The sequence below is a fragment of the Neovison vison genome, chromosome 2 (genome assembly GCF_020171115.1).
Source record: "Neovison vison isolate M4711 chromosome 2, ASM_NN_V1, whole genome shotgun sequence".
Taxonomy (NCBI): Eukaryota; Metazoa; Chordata; class Mammalia; order Carnivora; family Mustelidae; genus Neogale; species Neogale vison.
In genome coordinates, this window is record NC_058092.1 from 185610716 (window position 1) to 185630285 (window position 19570).

At 51.8% G+C, this 19570-nt stretch overlaps 1 protein-coding gene across 4 annotated transcripts in view; it reads left to right on the top strand.

Moving 5' to 3' along the window:
- The window catches only part of CDH23 (cadherin related 23), a 355087-nt gene that overhangs the window by 135619 nt on the left and 199898 nt on the right, over positions 1-19570 (top strand). The gene's annotated exons all lie outside the window — the stretch shown is intronic.

A 19570-nucleotide genomic window follows, 5' to 3' on the forward strand; every position in this document is an offset into this window, starting at 1 on the left:
CCATGCTCTTTTCACATTTTGGACCATTTAGAATTCTTGTCTCATCAGGAGTATTGAAGTGGGGGCACAGAGCCCCCTTTTCTCCTGCCCCATCTCTTGGTGAAGCAGAACAGTGACTGCCTGCAGAGAAGGTTCCGGGTGATGGGAATCCTGACCCCATGTCCCTACCTAAAGGTGGACTAAGCAGCTCTGTTTGGCTGTCCCAGGCCTGGGTGGCTTTGGAGAGGGGGAGTTGGTGAGAGGCCTGTGAGGGAATGCTCACTTACCCACACACTCTGGCTCAGTCCCTGTGCTCCCACCCCACCCCACCCCACCAGTGGCCTCCCGCCCTGCCCCCTAGTTGGAGAAGGGTTAGCCTTGTGCCTATGGGTAGGCCAGACTGGTGGCCAGGAGGATGGCAGGCCACCAGGCTGCTGTCTACCCTGTCGCCTCTCCCGACCACACCCCCACAACAGGGAGTGGCATTTGAAGGACGTTTTTTTCCCTAAAGTGCAAAAGACACCAAGGTGCGGTGATCAAGAACATAGAGGACAGAGTCTAATGAGCCTGTTGCCTTGGGTGAGTCTCTGTGCCTTGGCTTTTCATCTGTGAAATGGGAGCAATGAGAGTACGATCTCAGGCGATTCAGGGTCAGAAGACTTAATATTTGTAAAGAACCCAATTCATGGATGTAAGTTCCTTTATACGTGTTAGTAGTTGTTATTATTATAATTGCTGGAGGCTAACAGTAACCCTTGGAAGCTGGGAGTTAGCTGGTGGGAGGAAAACCCTCCACCTCCTTGGGGATGCAGGAAATCGGGGATATTGTGGGCTCCCTGTGACCCGCTGCTGCCGGCATGACTACTATGGTGTCTGTAAGTCCAGGGCACCCCAGACCCCCAAACAAATACCAATCCAGTTCACGTGGTCAGCAGCAACCACATGGGTTCAGGCCCCTCCTTCCTCACCCCGTTTCTCCCCCATTCTGGTGCCCAGCACAGGATTTGGTGGAGGAAACCACAATATGTACTTTGAGAAATGAAGGAGGGGAGGAGAAGAGTGTGATCCTAGCGCCTTGGGTTTTCAAATTCCAGTATGCCCAAGAATCAGCTGGAGCTCCTACAGTGAATGTTGGCCCCACTCCAGAGATTCTCATTCTGTGAAACTGGGGTGGGACCCCATAATAGTCCTTTCTTACTGCACCCCAGATGCAGATGGTCCTAAGGCCAGGGTGTGAAGAAGCTAGTCCTGGAAAGGGAGGAAGCCATTCTGCAGGAAGGCAAGTTCCCTGGAAACTAGGGAGCCCTCTTCTGCTGAGCAGAGGGGGAGGGAGGCCCATGTTAGTGCTGGTTTACTTTACCTTCATGACTTTTTCAATTTGGGAAGAAAAGCAAGTGCCTCCCAGGGAGAAGGGGCTTGCACTGGCGACCTAAGGGAACCCCAGTGAGCCCCAAGTATGATAGATTTGAGGTGCCAGGATAAGGCAGCAGCATAAGGGGATACCTGGTTGGGTGGGGGATTGTATTCTCATCTCCTTGCCTGTGGGCTGCTTCCAGACATACCCCAGCCTGGATGAAGGTGGGGAGCAAGGAGACAGGAGGTAGCCTGTGGTCACGGCCAGACTGGAAATTCCTGTGTGCCACTGAGAGGCCATCCTCCAGGGCATTTGTCCATTCGTTCCTGCTGGGTGCCAGGCCACCAGCCTCAAAAACCCAGACCCTTTCCAGCCCTTAAAGATGGCCCTAGCCAGCCCTCCCACCTCGCCCGTCCCCTGGGTGCAGGAGGTGGGAAGTCAGAGCTGCTGAGCCTTTAGTGTCTGGGCTGGGCTCTGAAACCTGGAGTCTGGGGACATTTGCCTATGGCAGCGTACTATGAGGCTTCCAGGGGCATACTCTACCTGGCCAGACCCCCAAGTGTGAATAGGAGGATGAGAAGGGAGACCCAGGATGTGAAACAGGTAGGCGATGTGCATGAAGGTGGGGGCAGGAGGCAGAAACTTCCAGAAGGCTTGCAGCACTTAGCCTAGCTTTTTTAGGATTCCCACTGCCAGCAAAAATGTACTTTGAGGGCTTTTAGAAAGAATGACAAATGGGTTTCCTCTCATATGCCAACTGCAGTCCATTGGTAATGGCTGCCTGAAGAAGACCATGAAGCCAGACAGGTTCAGTGCAGTATTCAATTGGTAGAGTCTGCTATGGGTGCAGAAATAGGAAGGGTAGGCAGCACCTGCTGCAAATACTTGCAGTCCTTGCTAAGATAGCACTTAGATCTCGTTTGTAGTATAACCTTGATGGTTCTTTAACTCTCTCATGTGTTTGTCACCACACAACCCACAACCCCACCCAAATTCTTTTTAGGCAGTTTGAGGAAAAGGCAGTCCTACCTTTTTTCTTCCCTCCCCATCCTGAGTACCTGGCTCACCTGGGTACCTGTTCTGGCCTGCCCTTCTCCCTCGCCCTGCACTGGCAAGGTCTCCCTGCAGTCCAGCCTCAGTGTGAGCCTAAATCAGGCAGACAGGCAGGAGAGCGAAGTTCCCAGAGGAGCTGGTAGACAGAAAAGTAGGATATGGCCTCATCTCTACTTCTCTCGACTGGTAGACACTGCAGCAAAGCATTTCATCTGCCAAGGATCTGGCCTCACACACCAGCCTTTCCAGAGCTGTTAAGTCTCAGCCCTTTTCTGGGAGGCTCGGCCACTGTCTCTTTGGCTTGAAGCAGGAAGAAGGAATGCCCACAAGGGCACCTTCATGCTGACTGGCCCAAACTGGCTATGAATACCCCATGGGAGAGTGCTCCTGCCCTGGATGCTAGAGAACCATTTTCATTTGAAAGAAAGAATGCGTGTCTCAGGGGCTCCTGGAGCCAGGTGTGGGTCCTAATGGCCACTGTGGGTGACTGAGTCTCTGGGCACCTCCAGAGCTGGGGGAGGGGCAGCTCTGTCTCTAGGTGGGTGGACACAGGTCTGAACCCATGGGTAACCCATGGCACGCAGTTAACCTGCTTGGCTCCTGGAGGTCCGCATCCCCTCTGGGCTGTTTATCAGCCCTGAAGCTGGGGGGATTTATGTCTGCACACCAGCACTTCCACCATTACTAATGACCCCTCTGTTTTGCCAAGAACAAAGAGGCCTTCAGATGTAAGTTATGGCTCCATTGCCATCAATTTGTTCTCAGCCTCTTGTGGCCAAACTGAGACTGAACAATGACAAGGTTCTTTCCCACATGGGACCTGGCACAGGCCCCATCTGCTTCCTCAGCCTGTGCCTGCCCTGCCACTCACCAAGGGCATCACTCCCTCCACGCCTGAACAATATGGGGCTCCCACCCCCAAGGGCCAGCCCAGCCTGGGGTCTGGACAGGCACCTTCCTTTGCCACATGGAGACAGTCCTCCTTCAAGGGGCAGCTGTGCCCCACCCCACATAGAGCACTGAACTTGGAGTCCAAAGTTGTGGGTTCAAGGCCCAGCTCCGCCACCTGTAGCAATGTGTCAAAGAAAGGCATTTGACCCCTCTTCACCCCATAATCCTCATCCATGGTACAGGATTAATAATCTCTATGGCAGACGAAATGGTGCCAGAGAGATTCTAAAGGGCCATAAAGTATTAAGTACTATTAATTGTCAAGGAAAGATCAGACCCAAGGGTCCTGGGGACTTCTATTCATTCATTTCCTCCTTTATCCATTTAAGCAGAGTGGGAGAGTGAGGGCTCTGGGGCCGCTGTCCAGGGTGCTGACACGTAGCTCCGCTGGCCAGTGTAGTTGCCTGTGACTACTGAGCACTTGACATGGGACTAGTCTCTAAGATTACCCACAGGATTTTGAAGACTTAGTATGCAAAACAGATTATAAAGCATCTCATTAATAACGTCTTATACTGATGACATGTTAAAGTGGTATTTTAGACACACTGAGTTAAATACAACATATTATTAAAATTAATTTCATCTATTTTCTTAATGTGGTTCCTAGAGAATTTAAAAGACCACATGTGGCTCACAACCTATTTCTGTGGGCAACTCTGTTCCAGAGTTAAAGCACCTTGCCAGCTTGCTACCACGGACCAACTATGTAACTTTTGAGCTGTTAGTTTTCCAATCTGTGAAATGGAGGGAAGTGTAGCCTGGGCCCCACAGGGAAGCTATGTGCATACAGTGAGCTAAGACCTGATTTTACAGTAGGTGCTCAATAAACGTGACCTATTGGCATCCACCCACAGTGGATGGAAGGTCTTCTCTAGGCCAAGAGCTGCCCTCAGAGGTGTCATCTCGGCCTCAGGAACCTGTAGTGTAGGTGGGGAGGCCAACTGAGATACATTGGCTATGTGGACATGGAGTGATGGCTCCCTGGGAGGGGGGGCCCATTAGACTGTTCTCACTACTTCTGTGCATGTTTTAAAACATCTGTAATGGGAAGTGAGAAAGAATCCATGGGAGGGGCGCCCCCCTCCTAGCCATCATGGGATGAGGACATTCACTTAGAAGAGATCACCTACGGCCACCTAGCCAGAAACTGTGGAGTGAGGGTGTTGCAGGCAGAGGGAACAGGGTCCCAGAGCAGAAGAGAATGTGTGTTTGTGGAACTGTAGTAATTCAGCATGGCTGAGTGCAGCGTCCAAGAGAGACCTTGGAGAGAGGAGTCGCTGAGGGACACAGGGCCCCAGCTGGACATCCTGGGGGAGAGCAGAGACAGCAAAACCAAAGGAGGGTGAGGAGATCAAGGTGACAGGAGGTGGCTGTTGGGACAGGTAGCACAGGTTCAGCCCACCGCCTGAGATAGCTTTAGAGCCCTCCTGAGCAGGGAGTTTTTTATTAAACTCCCCACCACTGTGTGTTCCAGAGAGGAACCCTGTCTTCCTAAGTGCTCTTGAGTGAGTGACCAAAAGTCTTGAAGAACCAGCCTTTAGTAGGGTCAGTTTTATCTTTCTCACAGAGTTGTGAAAATAAAAATAAGTGAGTCTGCTCTCTAAGGTGAGTGGCATTTGGCAAGCACCCCACAGGTCACTGATGATAGGCCCTCAACAGATACTAGCCATTTCCCTACCCCCTTGTCGGCATCAGGATGTGGTAGAGACAGGCATGTGGCATGCTGTCCAAAACCCACATAGCTAGCCAAGGCTACTCTCATGTGCCAGCAAGCCAGGCTACTATGGTGGCCAGGAGCTGAGGTCAAAGGTTTCTCAGTCAGCCCCTAGGGCACTGAGGACTCTGTCCTGCCTTCACCTTCCTGGAAGCACCCAGACTTTTCATTGGTTCTCTATCCCCTGAGGTCAGAAGCCCATCTATAGGAGGTGAGGAGCTGCGGTTTTTGGCATGCGGGTCTGAAACTGGGAGCAGCAGTGGCACCTGGATGCCCACTGGGCATGTGAGTTCTCAGGCCTCGTCCCAGAACTACTGACTCAGGCCTGGAGAAGGGGGCTCACAAAACTGTCTTAATGATGCTAACCCAATGAGTTTCTGTCATTTCACTCTCCGTCCTGTGAGTGATGCTGAAGGGACTCCTTTCCCCTGCCAAAAGGACCTTTACCACCTGAGGAGTGAGGGTGTGGCCAACAGCCCATTCTAGCATTTTCCACCACGTCCTACACTACATCCTCTCTCCCTCAGCCTGCACTCCACCGTCCAGGCTCTAGGGGCCTCATCTCTCCCACCACCCATGCCTTGCAGCCCACGTCCCTTTCCTCATCGCAGCCCTGCCTGACTGGGCCTTGTGCATCCCCCCAGGGGGAGGAGAGGGGAAGCCCATTTATTGTGTGCCTGCCATGTGCCGGGCACTGGCTGGCCACATTTTCCTCTCACAGCAGTCTGTGAGGGAGACGTTATTACTCCATTCTGCACACAGTAAAGCAAGGCTCAGTGAGTACATGGGCTGGCCAAGAGTCACAGCTACTAAGTAGAAGGGCAGGGATTTGAACCCGAGTCTCTCGGGCTCCAGAATACGTTTTTCATGACCACAGTGGTTCTCAAAGTGTGGTCTCCGGATCAGCTGAGTCAGCATCAACATCTAGTAATGCGAATTGTTAGAAACTCCTAATTTCGCATCCCACGCTAAACCTACGGGGCTGGAACCTCCAGGAGTGGGGCCCAGATGAGGCTGCTGGTCTGGGGACCACATTTGGAGCAGCCCTGGTCAGGAAACACCTATGTAGTCAACAGGGGTGACAGCACCTTCAAGAAGGGGAACATTTGTCATGAGGGGTGAAAAGTGTTTACTCTGTTTATAAAGCACAGATATATTCATGCTCATACATCTGTGCTATTGGAATTTCATGGGGGGGTGGAGAAGTTCAGAAATCATGTCTTGAATGGCTGGTAGTGGGGGCAATGCCAGGAAGGTTGAGAAACGCTGGCCTAGAAAGACGAATTGGCAATCAGTGTCAGGGCCAAAACCCCTCACCCCAGCCTGAAAGGCACTGGCCTCCCCTGCGGACACCCTGGGGACCTGCCTGGCTGTGCTAGTGAAGGACAAAGCCCTCATTTGTCAGTCTTGCATGGATTTTACTTTAATATTAACAAGTGAGGCAATTCTTTGAAAATGCATTGAGGGCTTTGAAGTGAAGGGTGCATGTGTGTGAGTGCATGTGCGCGCGTGAGTGTGCGTGCGTGTGTGCGTGTGTGTGTGTGTGTGTGTGTGTGTGGAGAGAGAATAATCAGAGACAGTCAGACTTGCACATATCCAGTAACCGAATCAGGCCCCTGGCCGTGGCCTGGTGGGGGGCAGCTATCACAGGAGACCATCGTTTAGAAATGCATCCAAGCCCTTGTGATTAAGCCTTTTGGCATTTCCCTCCCCCACCCTGAGAAGTGAAGACTCCGGAAAATGAGGCTTGTTTTAGATATCAGAATCACACGCCACATCCCCTGGCTTGGAATAGCACAGCAGGGGCCTGGACGTGCTAGAAACTTCAGAGCTTCTGCTGGGCACAGGGGGAGCAGCCCACCCGGCTGGAGCCAAGAGGTGGCCACAGGGACATCCTAGACAGGCAGAGGGCCAGCTGGGAGAGGGCCTAGCGGCCAAAATCAGAGGGTTCTTGAGCAAGGCTGGCGGTGAGCAGGGGATCGTGAGAAAATTCATCTCATGGGGGTTCTAGATGATTGGATCAGGAAGCACCAGGACAAGGTTGGTCTGCTCATAGGCTGTCACCCCGACTGGGACGGGTGGTTGTCGTGGAGATGTACGGGAAGGAAGGCAGCAGGCTCTGGTGACATACTGGAAACAACCAGTACACCAAAAAGGTGGAGACAAAGCAGCTTCTAACACCTGTGTCTAGGTTTCTGGGGTCCTGGTGGTGGCCTAGGCAGAGAGGGGCATGTTCATAAGGAAAGTTGATCTGTTTACACCCACAATGCCTACCTTAGACATGAATTGGGACTCGTACCCCAATTACCAATCCCATACCAAGGCAATGGTCATCCCTAAGTGATCCCAGCACACTTTCTCATTAGTCTGGACGGGCCGCCAAGCCTTACCCAGCCTTCCAGAAGCCACTGGCAGTTTGTTGGTGTTCTCTCTAGAGCAGGAACGATTGTGTTCAAGGTTTATTACACCTGCAGCTTGTGGCTCTCTTCATTTGAAAATATCCAGGGACGGTGCCTCTGGTAGGTTTTTTATGTAATTATACAAATATACTCAGAAAAATTTAAAAAATATAAATTTTCTTTTATATATATAGTTATATATTACACATATGATATATATGATATATTTTATATATAATATAAATTTTATATGTAATATAAACAAACATATATTTACATGTATACATGTGTTTAAAAAAAGAAACAAGTACATTGGCATATTATTTATAGTTCTCCCCCATCATACCTAAATGACGGTGATCTCTCACACCAACACTGCTTTTCTCCCGCTGAAGCTCAGGAAAGCCGGCCCTTCATTCTCCCCCTATCTTTCTCCCTCCTCTCTTCAGGGCTGTGCGACTTCCCAGCCAGTCTGCTCCTGCTCCCAACGCTGTCCTGCACCCTGGCTTTGTGATAAGCCAGAGAAATCTTTGTTCTTCCTCACTCCTTTAAGGATGCCCTATATGCTCTTTGTCAACAGCGGTAGCTTGGCCTTTGCTTCCTTCCCATGGAGAACGTTTGTTCTTTCCCTGCCACATGGTCTGCCACCCTCCCTTCCCACCTCTCTTTTCCACACCCTCTTCATGGGTGGGAGCCTCTGTCCCTTGCTCAGGAAGCTGTAGAGTCTCCTATATGTCCCATGTGGGAGCACCCCCTGCCCCCCGGAGAACTCTTCCTCAGGCCCAGCTAGAACCTGTCCTACATCACGCTGGGTCCACCTCCTGACTGGGCACGGAGGCATCACAACTCAGCTCAGGCAACCACTTCTCTCTAGGCATGCCTGGGGTCTGGCAGACTGTGGTGGCTGGAAGTTGCTCCCAGTCCTGGGGATTAATCTAGATCGTGGCTGGAGGTTGTTTGGCCGGAAGGTCCTAGTCTAGTTTCCCTATGTCAACAAACATTCGTCTTTTTAACAAATTTGGCTCTTTCCCACTTTTTCCTCATTTCTCGGGCAACCACTTTGTACTGGATTTCCAGGGCTTTGGGATCTTTAGAGGTTTATGAAATAGCCATGCTGAATGCGCATGAGAGTTTTCCTAGGCTAGACATCCTCTCACCATAACCCCAGGACGTGGCTGACCAGAGCCATCTCACAGACAAGGAAACAAAACTCATAGTGTTCCTGAAACGGGCTTAGGGTCACACAACACCTAAGTAGTGGACACTGGATTTGAATCTAGATCTCCTTGCTTCCCGCATTCATTCTGCCAACTTTTACTGTTCTGCCTGGGGCATGAAAGGATTCATGTCAACCCCCTGATCGGTGTGTGGACTGGAATCCCATGATTCCTTCCTTCATTCGTGTAACCTGGATATTGATGGAGTGCCTGCTGGGGGCCAGGCCCCATGCTAGATCCTGGGGACCAAGAGTGAGGGATACCCACTGTCTCCACCCCCTTGGAGCCACATTCCACTGAGAAATAAGTCTACAAAGGCAGTGTCTGGTGGCTGCTGGGAGCACTGGGGAGGAAGTACAGGGTGAGGCCTGGTGGGGGGGGCAGGACCCCCCGGAGAAGGTCTGGAGGGCTAGCCCCAGGTCCCCTCCCCTCCAACCCCAGCAGGCTGTGGACACCAGAGGAGATTTGCCCCACCCCTCAGAAAAGGTCTCAAATATCTTCTGGGGGCTTTGAACCTGAGATGAGCCCCTCTAAGTAGCTCAGATTCCCAGCTCCCTTTTTCATCTGACTCCCTGGATGACTGCTCAGCTTTCAAGGCAACCCCCAGCCAGGGCTAATCTGAAATAAAAGTTTTTATTTATCTAGCTTGATACCTGGTGCAAGGTTAAATCATACAAGAGAAAAAGCAATAAAAGAGAAAGATTAAGTGAAAGGCGCCGTCTTAGGCATGCCCTTTTGCAATATGGTTACAAAGATATTAAGCCTGAAGTCACCCAACAACCCCACGTTGCAGTCCCCTGTCTCTCGCTGGGCTCAGAGCTGTGGGGCAGGGCGGAGGGAGGAGTTGTGGATGGGGTGCAGGCGCAGGAGGGGGCCGCCCTGGGACTCCCCGCAGACCGGGTAAGTAAGCAGATGGAGTTCCAGGAGCTCAGCCTATCACTGTCACCCACCCTCCCACAGCTGTGATTCATGACTCCCTGGGGTGGGGGGGAGGGGACAGAGATGTTGGCATCTGCCCCTACATTCCTATCAGCAGATCCCTGTCTTCAGTGTTTGCTGTGTGCCAGCTATAAGCAGGGCACCCCAGGAGGGCTCAAGTGTCAGGTGACCCTGAGCAATTAACTCCTATTTGTGCCTCAGTCTTCTCATCTGTAAAATGGGAAGGTAAACAGGGCTTAACCACAGACTTATCAGCTGGTTGATGGTGAGCATAGACAAGGAAAGATACTAGGGTTGCTCAGCGTGTAGGGGGGAATGGAGTCTCTAAGAATCCCAAAGTCACTAGCTTATGCCCTCTTCCCTGCCAGCAAAACCCAACACTGCAGCTCTCTGTAAAATCCCCAAGTGTTGCAGGGACCCCTATAGCGTAGAGAGAGAGGCAGTTCCATGTGCTGTATGATTGACCTAGTCTTTTGCTCCTGATCCCTTGAGGGTACCCCTGCCCCAAGCCACCGGAGGTGGGTTACTCACAGGTGCTAGCAGCACCTGCCACAGCCACTGGGATGGCTCAGCTTCCCCTGTACACTCCATGGCCCTGGAACGGAAATCAATCATGGGAAGAGACAAGGGCTGCTTCTCCCCCTCTCCTGCGGATGTGCTTGGGAACAGGGCCCCACGGCACCCCTGCTCGAGTCCCTGGGCCCTGTCTGCCCTACGCCGTATAAAGAACTCCTCCGGCTCCAGACTGCAGTCCTTCTCTCTGTAGGGCCCAGACGGGACCCGGGACACCAGGACACCCTCCCCACACCCATCTCTCCTGCAGAACCTGTGTTTAAAGCAATTTGAAACAAGAAAGGGAAGAGAGGAGAAGCGGCCTTTCTTCTAGCCAGAATGTCAGCTATGGAAAGCCCACCCACCAGCTCACTAGACATGTCCATACAGGCCCCAGGGAGAACCCAACCGTACAAGTAATTCATCAAGAAGGCTTAAAGCATAGCCTATACAACAAAGACCTTAGGAGGTCAGGAAAGGATTTGTTCTCTGAAAAGGCAGTCCTCCAGGGATGATTTGGAGACCATGAGGAAGAGAAATGTCAGCAGCCAGGGTAGGATCTGAGCACACATTCCGGGGACTTCCTGTCCAGCCCTAACACCCTCTTGCAACATGGGACTCCTACTGGAGACCTCTGAAAGCCAGGCTAAGGAGTCGCCGTCAGTTAGAGCAGCTAGCTCTTCAAGAATGCTTAGGAGCCAATCCAGATGCTTTCCCTGCACCAGCTCTTTTAATCCTGCCAATAACCCCATGGGGTTACCCTTCTACAGATGAGGAAACTGAGCTCCAGTTGCCCAAGGTCACAGGGCTTCAGAACCCACACTCGTGCAGGACCCCTGACCTTATGCTCCCCTGCCCCTTCCTGGGCACCTGTTGGGACTGCCGAGGTTCGGGAACTGCCCGACCTACCTCTGGGCTCAGGTGTCTGGCGGTGCCCCACAGCCTCTCCCTCTGCATCTGTCAAGTGCTCTGCCTGAGTCAATTAACTAGCTTCCCCATTCAAATATTTGACCAATATCCTGGAAACAGAGATTTCAGAGCTGATACTTTCAGACATTGATTGAAGTGAACAAACATTCCGGCACAGAATGAATTTATTGCTCCCACAGTCTCCTTCTGCAGCGCGGTGCTCCAGCCCAGCCCCCCAGAAGGCATTGCTTCTGGGGGTGGGGGCGTGAGGTGGACTCTGGCTACCTCTGTCTTCCAGCCCACTGCCCCGCCTGCCCGCCCCTGCTGCCAGCGCAGGACACCCCACTCTGAAGGCCACAGCAGTGAGGTGATTTTGAATCCGTGCCAGCAGAGGCTGAAGGGCACCTCACGGCAGTGTCCAGGATCGCAAGGGTTATTTTAAAGGAGCCTGTGACTGATTTTCCTTCCTAATGATGGTGGGAGTCTTCGGCGTCCGAGACAGCCATTTAGTTGAGACCTAAGGGAGCGTTTTGCAGATGAGGACTTGAGGTCCTGGGGTGTTGTGGGTCCTCTGGAAGTCATGACTCAGCAGATGCTTACCGAGGTCTTCATCCAGCCCCCTCTGCCTGGTGGTCCTGAGGAAACAGGCTCTCAAATGGAAATTGGAAATGGAAAACCATTCTGTTGAGAAACTTGAAGACTTGTGGGGAGGGAAGCCTATGAGTAGTTGCTTCCCCATCCACATAGCCCTCGCTGAGCAGCAGGTGCTGTCAGAAAGCCCTCGGGAAGATCAGAGGAGGCAGACAGTGCTGGGGGGCTAGGGCCGAGGTGAGGACTGATCCCCAGAGAGATGATTTTAAGTGGCGCACGAGTGGGGCGTGAAATCACATCGAAGCACACGGTGAAACGGTTATTCCCTTCCCCGTTCTCTCTCAGAATTTCTATTTCTGTCAGTTCTGTCCAGCAAAAGTCCAATTGGGTACTCACACCTTTAACACCTCTCTCCCCTTTGGCTTATCTTCCCATTTAAGAAGAAGAGCTCGGGCTGCAGCCATCAGATGGCAAGCCCGAGCGGCTAAAAGTCTAACCACGTAGGCTCATTTTATCCATCTTACAGTCGCTCTCCATTTATGGTCAGTGAACTGGTTCTCCATTTGTGAAACTCTTAGATGGATTCTTCTTGAATGCATCGTTGAAGAAAAAAAAATTCAGCCCGATTAAAGAAAATGGTAAATAATAATACAAGGTACACGCAGATATGGCAAAAGTTGGGAGGGTAGCGTCCAAAGGGCTGAGGAGTGGGCATCCTGACAGGCAGTAGGCCTGAGCTGGCCCCTTCCCCAGCTGTAGAATGGAGAGACAGGATGGTGGAGGCTCTGAGAGTCCCAGTGATACACGCAAAGTGCTCAGAACAGCGCCTGGCAGGGGTGAGCACTCAGGACACACGAGCGCTCTGTTGGACGGGATCGTATAAGGAAGCCACCAAGAGGCGGGGGGAGAGGGCTAGCACCCATGAGGTAGTATCTCTGGGACGGAAGGGTGGGTGGGGGGAGGTGGGGAGGAGGGCATCTTGGACAGGAGGGGCTGACCCGAGCAAAGGCTTAGAGGGAAGGGACTATTCACAAAGTATCTACAAGGCAACAGACAGATGATTTGAAGGGTCTTGAGGGTCAAGCGAAGGGGCATGACATGTTCCTTTCAGGGCATCTGTGGTTCCAAGAACCTGAAAGCTCTTAGGAAGCTGATTCCTGCAGGAACCCTGGGCAGACACTCTTGGGAGCAGGGCCTTCTGGGAAGAGGACCTGGGACAGCAAGCTTGAGTACGCCCTCCTTTCTCACTGTTTCCCACAGCTGTGATAACGGGCCATGCAAACTGCAGCTTAGAGCCACAGAGATGTATTGTCTTGTGGCTCTGGAGACCAGAAGTCCCAAATCAGCTTTATGCAGGTGAAGTCAAAGTGTCAGCAGGGCTGGCTCCTTCTGGGGAGTCCAGGAACATCCATTTCTGGCTGCTCCAGCTGCTGGTGGCTGCCAGCCTTCCTTCATTCACCTGTGGTTGCGCCATCCAATCTCTTTTCCCCTGGCCACATTGCCTTCTCCTCTTCTGTCGTCTAATCTCCCGCTGCCTCCATCTTCAAGGACCCTTGTGGTGATATGTAGAGCTTGGAAGATAACCTGCCCATCACATGATGCTTCAGTGAACCCCTTTTGCCATGTAAAATAATATTCAGAGGTTCTGGGGATCAGGAACCTGATCATGATCAGGGATTATCTTTGATGGCTGTTATCAGCCTACCATAGCATGTTTGCCCCACTCTGGCTGTTTGCACCACTCATCTCTCTCTACCCCGATGGCTCCCTCATGATCTCACTGAATGCATCCAGTGTTGGCCGCCCTGCCCCTTTTCCATCATGGCTGCCCCCTTTCCATCATGGCTGCCGCTGGATGGTCCTTCAGGCTTCCTTCTCAGCTGTCAAACATCTTCATATTCTAGTTTTATGATTCCACATTTCCTAGAGGGGGTCAGATCAGCCAGCTCATCATCACATCAGGGTCCTCAAGGCATAGGGTAACTGGTAGCCTGAGGTGGTATCACCCAGGACAGCCATTGCGGAAGAGGGCAACAGGGCCATGAGTAGGGCAGACCCTAACCCATCTAGTACGTCTTCAATGACAGGCCAGTGGGACAGAATGCAACTCTTAGAACCAGGCTCACCTGTAAACATGGGAACTTGATATATGGTAAAGGTGGTGCCGCAAATCAGTGGGGAAGAGATGACTTGTTTAGTAGCTGGTGTTAGGAAAGCCAGCTCACTGTGTGGAGAAAAATAAAGCAAGATCCCCACCATCCACCATATACCAAGGTGGACATCACATGGATTAAAGACGTCAACATGAACAGTAAAATATAAAGCTCTTGAAAGAAAATGCCGGGGTATATCTTAATGACCTTGTGCTTGGAAAGGACTTAGCACCCAAAGAGCACACGCTGGAGATGAAAGATTGACCTACATCAAAGGAATTCCAGTTCAGTCAGAATATATAGACCAAGCGAACAACAGATGTCATGTGGGGAAAAGATTTCTGCAAAAATTAAACCCAACAAGAGACTAGAGACTGTATAGGGAATCGCTGCAAATCCGTAGGGAAAAGTTGAGAAATTCAATGGAAAAATCAGCACAGTGTATTCACTGGGATGGGGAAGCTCACCGACTAGGAGACCTCAGTGTAGAGGTGCTGAGGCTGAGTCAAGGTTAGGGCATTGCAAATAGCAACTACAGTGACCAACCCCCTCCCACCCCTGCATGGGCCCATGGGCCAGGTGCCTCCACTGCCTGCTTTTGTATGATCTCAGGGCCAAGAATGGATTCTAAAGAATCATTTTGCAGGTGATTTGATGGTAGTAAATCCTATCTTTGAACTCCACTCGAGTGAAATATTATCTCTTACCCCCAAAGTTCCATTCTTCTCACTAGCAGACCTGTATTTACCAAAAAATGGTGCTCAATTATTCCTGTGTTTTGAATTTCATCAAAAATCTTGTGGAAATTTGTTTTCTTTCTTGTTAAATGGGCGCCAACATCATGTCCTCAATTTTGCCTCTCGACCTGCAAAGTCTAAAATATTTACAAGGGCCATTTACGGCAAAGGTTTGCCAACCCCTGTGCTAGAGAATGCTCCATACCTGTTAGAAGTCACAAACTCGGAGGTGAAATCGCTATTCTTGCAAGTTGAAAGTGGTGGGATGTCAGCAATTTCATATGGTTCAACTTAATAGATGTACAGACAGCAAAAGAGAGAAATCTTGAAAGCCTAGCATTGAGAGGTGAGAGAAGTAGAAAGGAATAGCATGATACCACGTATGTAAGTAAAACAAGCCAACAGGAGGTATTTAACAATACTATGTGTGTGTGCAGGGACATTTTAGCAAAACACTGGAATTGGTACTTCTTTGGGAGAAGGAGGTGGTGGAATGAGGCTGAAGAGGAGAACCCAGTGGTGATAACATTGATCAGCATTTGTTGGGACATCGCCCCTGTGTGTTGCCATAAACAGCTTACCTGTGTCATGCCACCCCAGCGAAGAGGGTGCTGTCATTGTCCCCAAAACATAGATGAGGAAACAGAGCTCAGAGAGGTTAAGTAACTTGCCCAAGGCCACTCAGCTTGTCAGCAGTGGAGCTAGGGTCAAACTGAGGCAGTTTGGGCTCCAACTTCGGAGATCAGATCTGAAGTTGAGAAAGCTACTTTAACCTCAGTTCCAACCTGCTCTGTACCCAGGAAATCCCTGCTATTTCTTCCTCTTCCTGCTTCTGCAGAATTCAGAGCACCCACCTTAGATGCTGGCCATCCTACAGGCATGGAACCAAAGGGTTAGGAGGTGTGAACGCTGTCCCTACCTTGACCCAGCATGGAGTGATGGGATAACCACCAACAGGACGAGATGACTGCCCAGATGTTCCCTGAGAAATGGGTCCGGCGTTAGTGTGCTCACATGGCAGCTCTGGGTCAGAAAGGTCTGAGTTCAAATCCTGACTCCTAGCGCAACAGCCTGTGGGAACTCCACAGATCACTTCTGTAAACTGAGACTAAAACACCCACTTCAGAGGGAGCTGTGCTTAGCGCAACATGAAGTATACTATTTCTCAGTAAATTACTATTATTTCTGAGTTCACTGACCTCATCTGAGGTCAATGTGCTTCCCACTGCATATTATGAAAAGAAGGACAGTCAGGAAGAGTGGAGAGGAGGGGCGCCTGGGAGGCCCAGTTAGTTAAACATCTGACTCTTGATTTCAGCTGGGATCATGATCTCAGAGTCATGAGAGTGATCCCTGCATCAGGCTCTGCACCAGGCATGGATCTAGCTTGAGATTCTCTCTTTCCCTCTATCTCTGCCCCTCTCCGCACTGCTCATGCATGAGCTGTCTCTCTCTTTCAAAGAAATAAAAATAAAACCTTAAAAAGAGAGAGAGAGAGAAGAGAGGAGCCTGCCATCAGCCTATTTACCTACCAAGTCTGCCTGTCCCTCTGTTATCCATCAGTCTACCTTCTTCCCCTCCTTTAAACCTCACCTTCCCACTCACGGCCTGCAGAAACCTCCCCTGACTCCCTGGCAGGGTCTGGTTATTTCATGGAAGCAGGTTGGTCAGCTACGTTCAATTGCTCTTTGGATGTTCATGCTCTCTCCCCAGCTCAGCTTGCATTTTCTCTCTGACCTGTCACCTCCCACCTTCCACCTGTCACTTCCCACCTCCCACCATTCAGCACCATGTCCCCTCTGGGCTGTGACTATCTGCTGGGCTCAGGAGTTCACAAGGCTCTGCCTTCTTTGCCTCATTCTCTCCCTCAACTTCATGGAGATCATGGAATGCCCTGGAATCCATACATCCATCACATCCCCCAGATGTGAACCACGAAAGCTGAAGCCTGTTTGCTCCCCAGCCACATTGCCCTGAAAACCCAGAAAAAAGCCATGCTTTCCTGAGGGACTCATGTGGGCCTGAGCTACTGCCAGGAGCCTTCACCTAAGTTATGCATCCATAGAACACACTGCAAGGGAGGGATGGTCTTTCCATTTTACCTCTGAGAACATGGAGGCTGACCCAGCATGGCCTGCCCAGCATTGCCCAGGTCCTGTGTTGGCGCCCTGCCATCCGTGTCCCATATCTAGGACCTCATCCATATGCAGGATCTGTGTCATTCCCCAGCCTCTTCTGCTCAGAGGGGACTATCTAACCACGTTTCTACTGTGAAATTCACCCCCCTTCCTGTTTCTCCAGGGAACCGAAGTCCATACCAGCTGCCTTTCCTCAGTGGCCCTTATGACTCAGAACAGCTAATTGGGGCTTGGCTAACTTGGAGCAGCTCTGGGCAGCCCTCCTGTGATTAGCACCGATTTTTCCTGGCTCAGAGTCGTGCCTTCTGCTAGGCTCCACTCAGAGACAGTGGAAGATTTGCACACAATGTGGGCTCAGCAGGAAGAAGGGGCTGACCTAGAGTGACAGCAGAAAACAGAAAGCTTCTGTGAGCCCCTTGTCCGTAGCTGTAATTAAGATGCCAGTGGAATCCCACCCCCCCACCCCCGCCTCCAAGTATGTCATGCAGGGCCCTCTACAGAGGCTGCATCTTCTTACAGCAATCACTCCCACTGTCCCCATTTCACAGATGAGAAAACAGGGTCCAAAAGATTATGTAACAAGTAGGGTCAGCCAGGACAAGAAGTGGCGGGTCTATGTGAGTCAAGTCCACGTGCTGTCCACGAGGCCTCCCACCTCGCCGGGTTGTCATGACAACATCAGCCCGTGCAGACCCTTTGTCACACACTGTTCCCTTTCCACAGGCGGGTAAACTGAGACTCAGAGAGCTCAAGAAGCTCAAGGCCGTGTGGTTGCTGAAGTGGTTGATCCTGAACTGGCTCCAGATCCGGTTTTGATTCTGTCCACGGTGCACCTCACTTTTTCATCCATCCCAGAAACCTCTGCCCCAAGTCTGGGCAACAGAAGCCTAACTCCCTAGGGTCGCCCTGGGAAGCCCGTTGTGAGAGGGGTCAAGTAGGGCCAAGTTGCAGGAAGTGCTGGAATCTAGGCAGACTTGATGTGTGGGGCATGAGGGAGCTGTTTCAGGTCTTGCAGGACGAGGGAAGTGCTGACCTGGGAGCTTACAGCTCGGGCCTGGGCAGCCCAACCCAGACCCACCCAGGACTGCCAGGTGCTCCCTCCCCAGCAGGTTGGGGACATTCAGGCCACAGAGGTCAGGTCTTTGTTTGAAGGACAGATAATTAATCCCACAAAGTAATCCCCGGAACACTCTGGCAGATTTATGGAGATCGCCTCTGTCCCGGGAACTCTGCCTTACCATCTTTCATTTCCCAGGCAAAGTGAGTGACTTGTTATATCACAGGCCCTATGCCAATAGGAATTTCATTTAGGGGAGTTCTCCAGGTGCAGGGAGATTCATAACCCCGGCCGAGAACCTGTGATGGTGCTGGGGTCGGGCAGGGAGGGGAGAAGAACAGGCACCAAGCTACCACCTCTTGTCCTCTTGCCCATTCCCATTCTACTCCCAATACCGGGGGCCCGGTTTCATGGGGCTCACCTACCACCGGGCACAGGGACCCAGGTAGCATCCAGTCCAGCCCTTCTTCCAAGTCACAAATGGGAAAAAGCAAGGCCCAGAGCAGTGAGGCAAGGGCCTGTTTCCCAGACCAGCTCTCTCAGCCACTCTGCCCCAGCCCTCCCCCACGGTTACCTCTCCCCCAGCCCCACTCCCCTACACTGCCCGGAAGCTGTCTTGGGTGCAGGAGTCAGAGTCCGTCACTGGGGGAGGCTCCTCAAAGCCCCCCCATGGGAGTCTTTGGAGCCTGCTTCCCAAGGGGGCTTTTACCATGGGGAGAAGAGTGGGGATTAGCAACTCGCCCACCATGCCAAGAGAGGAAGGGGGAGCAAGGACGAAGGACATGGTCCTGAAGGTCATTGTCCCCTTGCTTGCTTCTGGTCTATTGGCTCTGCCTCTATCTTGCTGGGCGGTTTGGGGAGCTTGTCCCCCTTTTTAATACAGAGTTTGATCTAAGTTGATTACTCACAAATATTTATCAGGTACCTCTCCTGTGCCAGCTTCTGGGGATATATTCGTGAACAAGACAGATAAGGCTGTTGACCTCATGGAACTTATAGTTTAGTGAGGAAAATAGAAAGGAAATTGACAGATGAGTGCTTGAGATAATTTTAGAGAGTTGACAGGTGCTTGCAAAAAAATAAAACACTGGTGAATTGGAGAGTGACTGAGCAGGGGTCAGGCCTTTAGAAGATCTGAGGAAGATGGAGCATGGGCTGGAGAGGGGTCAAGAGGAGAAGCAGGGAGCCCTCTGGAAGGCCGCAGGGCTGACCAGGTGAGAGAGAATCTGGAGTGCTCCAGTCAACCATCCAGGCTCTGCCCCTTGTGGGTCCAGCCACTCCCAACTCTTCCTAACCTCCCTAGTCCTCTCTGGCAGCCACCCCTGTCCTTCAGAGAACCCTCTCAGTGTCCAGAGCCCCACACTAGACTGGCCCACTCTCTCCTGGCTCCAGTCATCCCTCCTGCGTCTCTCCCACAACTCAAGACAAAGCTCTCTCCTGGGCCAGCCTTGAGCTGTTCCTCCCAAACACCCGGCCTCATTCGTACTCCGGAGCAGGAGGCCGGGCTGCGGGTATCCCAGAAGTGAAGCGGGTACCCACTGTTACCACCCAGACAGTGGGGAACAGCGTGGCAGCGCACAGGACGGGACTCGCCAACTTGGCAGTCCCTTGTCAATGGGAACCAAGCCCGGTGGGGCTGGCTCCTTCCTGGGGCTCCCACCCGGCACTCCATAATTAAAGCCATAAGTCATCTTCCGTCGGGGGAGCTGCAGGCTGGGGCTCACAGCTGGCACCACTCAGGGCCTGGTGCTGGGAGGGAGAGAGGGAGAGTGGGCTGCACATCTGGGCAGAGGTTGGGGGCTGAAGGGAAAGGAGTGCCCTCCT